This window comes from Hypanus sabinus, unplaced genomic scaffold, assembly GCF_030144855.1.
Source record: "Hypanus sabinus isolate sHypSab1 unplaced genomic scaffold, sHypSab1.hap1 scaffold_1875, whole genome shotgun sequence".
In the NCBI taxonomy this organism is placed as follows: Eukaryota; Metazoa; Chordata; class Chondrichthyes; order Myliobatiformes; family Dasyatidae; genus Hypanus; species Hypanus sabinus.
In genome coordinates this window covers 22,354-31,406 of record NW_026779965.1, presented here as the reverse complement: position 1 = coordinate 31,406, position 9,053 = coordinate 22,354, and the positions used below count along the sequence as shown (strand labels likewise).

Sequence of the window (9,053 nt, the reverse complement as noted above, 5' to 3'; positions counted from 1 at the left end):
CCCCTACCCCACCCACCTCTGCCCAACCCCTACCCCACCCACCACTGCCCAACCCCTACCCCACCCACCTCTGCCCAACCCCTACACCACCCACCTCTGCCCAACCCCTACACCACCCACCTCTGCCCAACCCCTACACCACCCACCTCTGCCCCTCCCCACACTGCCCAACCTCTCCCCACACCTCTGCCCAACCCCTACCCCACCCACCTCTGCCCCCCTCCCCACCCAACTCTGCCCAACCCCCTCCCCACACCTCTGCCCAACCCCTACCCCACCCACCTCTGCCCAACCGCTCCCCACCCACCTCTGCCCAACTTCTCCCCACCCACCTCTGCCCAACCCCTCCCCCACACACCTCTGCCCAACCCCTCCCCCACACACCTCTGCCCAACCCTCTCCCCACACCTCTGCCCAACCGCTCCCCACCCACCTCTGCCCAACCCCTTCCCCACCCACCTCTGCCCAACCCCCTCCCCACACCTCTGCCCAACTTCTCCCCACCCACCTCTGCCCAACCCCCTCCCCACACCTCTGCCCTTCCCACCCACCTCTGCCCAACCCCTCCCCCACACACCTCTGCCCAACCCCCTCCCCACACCTCTGCCCAACTTCTCCCCACCCACCTCTGCCCAACCCCCTCCCCACACCTCTGCCCAACCCCCTCCCCACACCTCTGCCCAACCCCCTCCCCACACCTCTGCCCAACCCCTCTCCCCACACCTCTGCCCAACCGCTCCCCACCCACCTCTGCCCAACCCCCTCCCCACACCTCTGCCCAACTTCTCCCCACCCACCTCTGCCCAACCCCTCCCCCACACATCTCTGCCCAACCCCCTCCCCACACCTCTGCCCAACCCCCTCCCCACACCTCTGCCCAACCCCTCACCCCCACCTCTGCCCAACCGCTCCCCCCACACCTCTGCCCAACCCCTCCCCCACACCTTTGCCCAACCCCTCTGCCCACACCTCTGCCCAACCCCTCTGCCCACACCTCTGCCCAACCCCTCCCCCCACCTCTGCCCACCCCCTTGCCCACACCTCTGCCCAACCCCTCCCCACCCACCTCTGCCCAACCCCTACCCCCATACCTCTGCCCAACCCTACCCCACCACACCTCTGTCCAAACCCCTTCCCCACCCACCTCTGCCCAACCCCTCCCCACCCTCCTCTGCCCAACCCCTCCCCACCCTCCTCTGCCCAACCCCCTCCCCACACCTCTGCTCAACCCCTCCCCCACCTGTGCCCAACCCCTCCCCACCCTCCTCTGCCCAAACCCCTTCCCACCCTCCTCTGCCCAACCCCTCCCCACCCACCTCTGCCCAACCCCTCCCCACCCTCCTCTGCCCAAACCCCTCCCCCCCACCTCTGCCCAACCCCTCCCCACCCACCCCTCCCCCTTGGTTTCTGGACGGACGGTCGCAGCAGGCGAGCTGAGTAGAGGGGCAGCTTTTACAATGGTAGCGTGTCCGTGTCGGTGATCTCCACGTCCCGTGCGTGTGCGTGTCTCGTGTGTGGTTGTCCTGTCAGTGGTGTCCGTGTCTGTGATCTGTGAGTTTTCCCGTCGCTGCCCGACCCGTCTCGTTCTCCCTCTTCCCTCGAGGATACTGCGAGAGGCGCCCTGCCTCCGGACGCCCGCAGTTCGAGCAGATTCGCCAGCTGAACCGGGGCGCCCGGTGGGAACTTGCGCACAGAAGCGCCCTGCGGTTGGCGGCGGGAATTGAACCCGCACTGTGCCGCCTTGGCCTCCCCTCTGCCCGCCCGGCGCTCTCTCCCCTGCCGCCGGCCGACCCAGTTCCTTCAAAGTTCGCTGGGGTACCCTAACCCTGTCGCGGGGGAGGGCCCGACCGGGTCGGCGTAGAGCGGAGGGGGTTGCCGACCATTTTACGCGTGGATCCGTGGGCCCCCCGGTGCAGGGGGAGCTTTACCCCGTGTCCAAGCTGGGCTGCCCCTTCTCAGCGCGGCCGGTCGGAGGGGGTGCAGGGGGAACTCACGGGGGGGGGGGGTTCACATCTGGATGAACGCTCGCCCCCGCCGTGCGCGACAGGACACTGGGGTGGTCGCCGACCTTCGTCTGTGTTACAATGTTAAAAAGAAGAGCTCCGTGTGTATGCGGGGGGTGGGCGCAACCGTCCAGAGGGCGGAGGACAAATATCGAGAGGGTGGGGGAGGGAGAGCAAATTTTGAGCCACGGTCGGCCCCCTCGCCCGCTCCCCATTGTACCCGGAGTCTTGTGTTCAAGCTGATGTTTTGCCCTGTGTTGTAAATAGTGAGTCTTGTCCTCGTTTTTTGAAACTGTGTGTGTGTGTGTGTCCCCCGTAAGCGGCAAAACCCGGGGGTGGGAGAAGCCAGAACAAGATATTCCGAGGGGGCTTCCACGCCTCACGGTACCCCTCCCTCCCACCACCTGACAATCGCTCAGTGACTTAACCCGCGGTGTCGGGGTGCATTCCCTCGGCGTGAAACGCAGTCGCCACGCCGTCCTTGACGGGCCGGGGTCGGGGTCCCGTGGCGTGGGGTGCAGGACGGACTGGGGGCGGGTGGAGGGGGGGGGGCTTCCTCCGCCTTCGCTCCACCGTTGCGGTCTGGGTCGGGGTCACTTTTAGCCGGGTGGCTAAAGTCCAGACGGCACCGCCAGCCTCCCCCAACCCCGTCTCGACGAGCCACTGGCGGCCGTGTGGCGCGGTGCCACCGGGGGGGAGCGAGCGACGGCGCGTTTCGCCCTTCCTCGGGGGAGTTCTGCCACCGCCACCCGTCCCGTGAGAGTCGGTTCCGTGGGGGAGGGTGCTACAGGCGTGAACACCCACAGAACTGATTCTCCAAGTTTATTTTTAACCAGCTGCCAAACGGAACGACGTTCCGAGGGGGCGGGACATCGTCCGCCGAGTGATACCACCTCAAATTAATTAACAAAAATCGAAATAAGGTTGACATTTTGATATAATGCTAACCTTCATAGGTGACGAGAGCAGGGTGGGGGCAGGGAGCTCGGTAGAAGGGGGGAAGAATTGCCCCGATGGATGATGTTTAACTCTTTGGAGTGGTTTTGGGTGGGGGGTGGGGGAAGTCTCCAGTCTTCACTCTTCAGTCTTCCCTCTTCAGTCTTCCTTCCCCACGTCGCAGCCGGGATCACATGGGGAATTACAGACCGTCCCGAGGACCGGGAAACTCCTGCCACGGTCAGAATGACTTGAAAGCGCGTCCTGTCCCACCCAGAAGGCCACTCGGCCCATCCTGCCCGTGCCAGACGTCCGAGAGAGCTCTTTGGCGATTCCCCGCAGTCCGGATGCTTCCTCGGGTATTTATTGACTTCCGAGTTTGTACAATTTCCACTAAGCGTGCTTCCCTTCTCCCGGCGGTTCCGCGGGAGGGTGTAAATCCGTCTCCGGCGTAGCTGTCTCTGTGCTTTTGGTCCGTGGCTCCGTTGAGTAATTAACAGCAGGCCTGTTACGTGTGCGGAGAGTGGGGGGCTTGTTCCTCCGCCTGGGCTCTCTGTTCTGTGTCATTTGCTTCGGTATATAAAGTATTACAGACTTTTTTTTTCTAATCCAAATAAAACCCTGCCAACATGGAAGTCTGTTGTGTGTCACTGTTGCGTGGTGGCAGAAGAAGGGGTACGAGATTTCTGACGCGGGGCGGGTTGGGAGGCGGCGACCCCCTGCTCCCAAGATTTTCCAGCTTTCCGTAGAACGTGAAACAGCCCCCTCGGCCCGTGCCGTGGTGCTGACCCACCCTCAGCGGCCACTTTATTAGGTACCCCCGGACCCTGGCTCGTTAATGCAAATATCTAACCAGCCAATCGCGCGGCAGCAACCCGGTGCATCAAAGCACGCCGGCACGGTCAAGAGGTTCAGTCGGTGTTCAGGCCAAACATCAGAGCGGGGGAGAAATGTGATCTGAGTGACTTTGACTGTGTAATGATTGTTGGCGCCAGATGGGGTTGTTTGAGTATCTCAGAAACTGCTGGTCTGGGATTTTCACCGACAGCAGCCTCCAGAGTTTACAGAGAATGGTTCCTTGGGGTTGTTATAGCCAGGGAGGGGCGGGGATAAGCTCCCATAGGGCGTACAACTCAAATCGCCTCTGACAACGAAGTGCAGCTCCCGGCCTTCGCGTGTGGCCGAGCTACAAAGCCCGGCGGAACCGTTTCTACTGACGGGAAGGGGCAAAGGGGCAGATGGGCCTCATCAGCCGCGGTTGGCAGGTGAGAGAGCTCCCTGACCTCAAACCTCAGGTTATACCCACTCCAGGGGGAGGCTTCGGGAGTGAGACCCGAGGGGGAAAATCCGGAGCTGGAGACCCCTGAGGCAGTCCGACGCTGAGTTCAACGCGGGAACCAGACTGTACCGGTCCCCCCCGGTCCTTTGGGTCCATCTGATGCGGGGAGAGGGGGAGTCAGTCTCCGTAGCGCACTGCCCTGGCTTGCGAATCCACAGGTAAGACCGCTGGGACGCAACATTCACGGTGGGTCCCTACCAACAGAGGGCTTCAACATGCAGTCCAGACCTACATTAACCTTGATCAATCTAACCCTTCCCTCCCACGTATCCCTCCATTTTTGCTAGATCCATGTGTCTATCTAAAAGTCTCTTTAAGTGTCACCTGGTACACCAGGAACATATCATTCTCTAAAAAGTACCCCTCGTGTTGCCCACTGCCCCTAACCGCCCACTCTATTGGTTCCTCTTGCCCGCTGAGGCTCCAACTTTATCACGTCATCAGTCATCCCTCGCACGCTCAGCCTTTCCTCGTAAGACGCGGTCTAATCCAGGCAGCATCCTGGTGAATCTCCTCTGCACCCTCTCTAATCCAGGCAGCATCCTGGTGAATCTCCTCTGCACCCTCACTAAACCAGGCAGCATCCTGGTGAATCTCCTCTGCACCCTCACTAAACCAGGCAGCATCCTGGTGAATCTCCTATGCACCCTCTCTAATCCAGGCAGCATCCTGGTGAATCTCCTCTGCACCCTCTCTAATCCAGGCAGCATCCTGGTGAATCTCCCCTGCACCCTCACTAAACCAGGCAGCATCCTGGTGAATCTCCTCTGCACCCTCTCTAATCCAGGCAGCATTCTGGTGAATCTCCTCTGCACCCTCACTAAACCAGGCAGCATCCTGGTGAATCTCCTCTGCACCCTCACTAAACCAGGCAGCATCCTGGTGAATCTCCTATGCACCCTCTCTAATCCAGGCAGCATCCTGGTGAATCTCCACTGCACCCTCTCTAAACCAGGCAGCATCCTGGTGAATCTCCTCTGCACCCTCTCTAAACCAGGCAGCATCCTGGTGAATCTCCTCTGCACCCTCTCTAATCCAGGCAGCATCCTGGTGAATCTCCTCTGCACCCTCTCTCATCCAGGCAGCATCCTGGTGAATCTCCTCTGCACCCTCTCTAATCCAGGCAGCATCCTGCTGAATCGCCTCTGCACCCTCTCTAATCCAGGCAGCATCCTGGTAAATCTCCTCTGCACCCTTTCAAATCCAGGCAGCGTCCTGGTGAATCTCCTCTGCACCCTCTCTAATCCAGGGGGCATCCTGGTGAAGTTCCTCTGCGCCCTCTCTAATGAAGGGGGCATCCTGGTGAATCTCCTCTGCACCCTCTCTAATCCAGGGGGCATCCTGGTGAATCGCCTCTGCACCCTCTCTAATCCAGGCAGCATCCTGGTGAATCTCCTCTGCACCCTCTCTAATCCAGACAGCGTCCTGGTGAATCTCCCTCTGCACCCTCTCTAATCCAGGGGGCATCCTGGTGAATCTCCTCTACACCCTCTCTAATACAGGCGACATCCTGGTGAATCTCCTCTGCACCCTCTCTAATTCAAGCAGCGTCCTGGTGAATCTCCTCTGCACCCTCTCTAATCCAGGCAGCGTCCTGGTGAATCTCCTCTGCACCCTCTCTAATCCAGGCAGCATCCTGGTGAATCTCCTCTGCACCCTCTCTAATCCAGGCAGCATCCTGGTGAATCTCCTCTGCACCCTCTCTAATCCAGGCAGCATCCTGGTGAATCTCCTCTGCACCCTCACTAAACCAGGCAGCATCCTGGTGAATCTCCTCTGCACCCTCACTAAACCAGGCAGCATCCTGGTGAATCTCCTATGCACCCTCTCTAATCCAGGCAGCATCCTGGTGAATCTCCTCTGCACCCTCTCTAATCCAGGCAGCATCCTGGTGAATCTCCCCTGCACCCTCACTAAACCAGGCAGCATCCTGGTGAATCTCCTCTGCACCCTCTCTAATCCAGGCAGCATTCTGGTGAATCTCCTCTGCACCCTCACTAAACCAGGCAGCATCCTGGTGAATCTCCTCTGCACCCTCACTAAACCAGGCAGCATCCTGGTGAATCTCCTATGCACCCTCTCTAATCCAGGCAGCATCCTGGTGAATCTCCACTGCACCCTCTCTAAACCAGGCAGCATCCTGGTGAATCTCCTCTGCACCCTCTCTAAACCAGGCAGCATCCTGGTGAATCTCCTCTGCACCCTCTCTAATCCAGGCAGCATCCTGGTGAATCTCCTCTGCACCCTCTCTCATCCAGGCAGCATCCTGGTGAATCTCCTCTGCACCCTCTCTAATCCAGGCAGCATCCTGCTGAATCGCCTCTGCACCCTCTCTAATCCAGGCAGCATCCTGGTAAATCTCCTCTGCACCCTCTCAAATCCAGGCAGCGTCCTGGTGAATCTCCTCTGCACCCTCTCTAATCCAGGGGGCATCCTGGTGAAGTTCCTCTGCGCCCTCTCTAATGAAGGGGGCATCCTGGTGAATCTCCTCTGCACCCTCTCTAATCCAGGGGGCATCCTGGTGAATCGCCTCTGCACCCTCTCTAATCCAGGCAGCATCCTGGTGAATCTCCTCTGCACCCTCTCTAATCCAGACAGCGTCCTGGTGAATCTCCCTCTGCACCCTCTCTAATCCAGGGGGCATCCTGGTGAATCTCCTCTACACCCTCTCTAATACAGGCGACATCCTGGTGAATCTCCTCTGCACCCTCTCTAATCCAAGCAGCGTCCTGGTGAATCTCCTCTGCACCCTCTCTAATCCAGGCAGCGTCCTGGTGAATCTCCTCTGCACCCTCTCTAATCCAGGCAGCATCCTGGTGAATCTCCTCTGCACCCTCTCTAATCCAGGCAGCATCCTGGTGAATCTCCTCTGCACCCTCTCTAATCCAGGCAGCATCCTGGTGAATCTGCTCTGCACCCTCACTAAACCAGGCAGCATCCTGGTGAATCTCCTCTGCACCCTCACTAAACCAGGCAGCATCCTGGTGAATCTCCTATGCACCCTCTCTAATCCAGGCAGCATCCTGGTGAATCTCCTCTGCACCCTCTCTAAACCAGGCAGCATCCTGGTGAATCTCCTCTGCACCCTCTCTAAACCAGGCAGCATCCTGGTGAATCTCCTCTGCACCCTCTCTAATCCAGGCAGCATCCTGGTGAATCTCCTCTGCACCCTCTCTCATCCAGGCAGCATCCTGGTGAATCTCCTCTGCACCCTCTCTAATCCAGGCAGCATCCTGGTGAATCCCCTCTGCACCCTCTCTAATCCAGACAGCATCCTGGTGAATCGCCTCTGCACCCTCTCTAATCCAGACAGCATCCTGGTAAATCTCCTCTGCACCCTCTCAAATCCAGGCAGCGTCCTGGTGAATCTCCTCTGCACCCTCTCTAATCCAGGGGGCATCCTGGTGAATCTCCTCTGCGCCCCCTCTAATGAAGGGGGCATCCTGGTGAATCGCCTCTGCACCCTCTCTAATCCAGGCAGCATCCTGGAGAATCTCCTCTGCACCCTCTCTAATCCAGACAGCGTCCTGGTGAATCTCCCTCTGCACCCTCTCTAATCCAGGGGGCATCCTGGTGAATCTCCTCTACACCCTCTCTAATACAGGCGGCATCCTGGTGAATCTCCTCTGCACCCTCTCTAATCCAAGCAGCGTCCTGGTGAATATCCTCTGCACCCTCTCTAATCCAGGCAGCGTCCTGGTGAATCTCCTCTGCACCCTCTCTAATCCAGGCAGCATCCTGGTGAATCTCCTCTGCACCCTCTCTAATCCAGGCAGCGTCCTGGTGAATCTCCTCTGCACCCTCTCTCATCCAGGCAGCATCCTGGTGAATCTCCTCTGCACCCTCTCTAAACCAGGCAGCATCCTGGTGAATCTCCTCTGCACCCTCTCTAAACCAGGCAGCATCCTGGTGAATCTCCTCTGCACCCTCTCTAATCCAGGCAGCATCCTGGTGAATCTCCTCTGCACCCTCTCTCATCCAGGCAGCATCCTGGTGAATCTCCTCTGCACCCTCTCTAATCCAGGCAGCATCCTGCTGAATCGCCTCTGCACCCTCTCTAATCCAGACAGCATCCTGGTAAATCTCCTCTGCACCCTCTCAAATCCAGGCAGCGTCCTGGTGAATCTCCTCTGCACCCTCTCTAATCCAGGGGGCATCCTGGTGAAGTTCCTCTGCGCCCTCTCTAATGAAGGGGGCATCCTGGTGAATCTCCTCTGCACCCTCTCTAATTCAGGGGGCATCCTGGTGAATCGCCTCTGCACCCTCTCTAATCCAGGCAGCATCCTGGTGAATCTCCTCTGCACCCTCACTAAACCAGGCAGCATCCTGGTGAATCTCCTCTGCACCCTCTCTAATCCAGGCAGCATCCTGGTGAATCTCCTCTGCACCCTCTCTCATCCAGGCAGCATCCTGGTGAATCTCCTCTGCACCCTCTCTAATCCAGGCAGCATCCTGGTGAATCCCCTCTGCACCCTCTCTAATCCAGACAGCATCCTGGTGAATCGCCTCTGCACCCTCTCTAATCCAGACAGCATCCTGGTAAATCTCCTCTGCACCCTCTCAAATCCAGGCAGCGTCCTGGTGAATCTCCTCTGCACCCTCTCTAATCCAGGGGGCATCCTGGTGAATCTCCTCTGCGCCCCCTCTAATGAAGTGGGCATCCTGGTGAATCGCCTCTGCACCCTCTCTAATCCAGGCAGCATCCTGGTGAATCTCCTCTGCACCCTCTCTAATCCAGACAGCGTCCTGGTGAATCTCCCTCTGCACCCTCTCTA

General features: G+C 59.0%; 1 pseudogene; it reads right to left on the bottom strand.

The window, feature by feature from the left end:
• Positions 1 to 81: 81 nt before the first annotated feature.
• Positions 82 to 2,966, bottom strand: LOC132387455 (spidroin-1-like; annotated as a pseudogene).
• Positions 2,967 to 9,053: the final 6,087 nt, after the last annotated feature.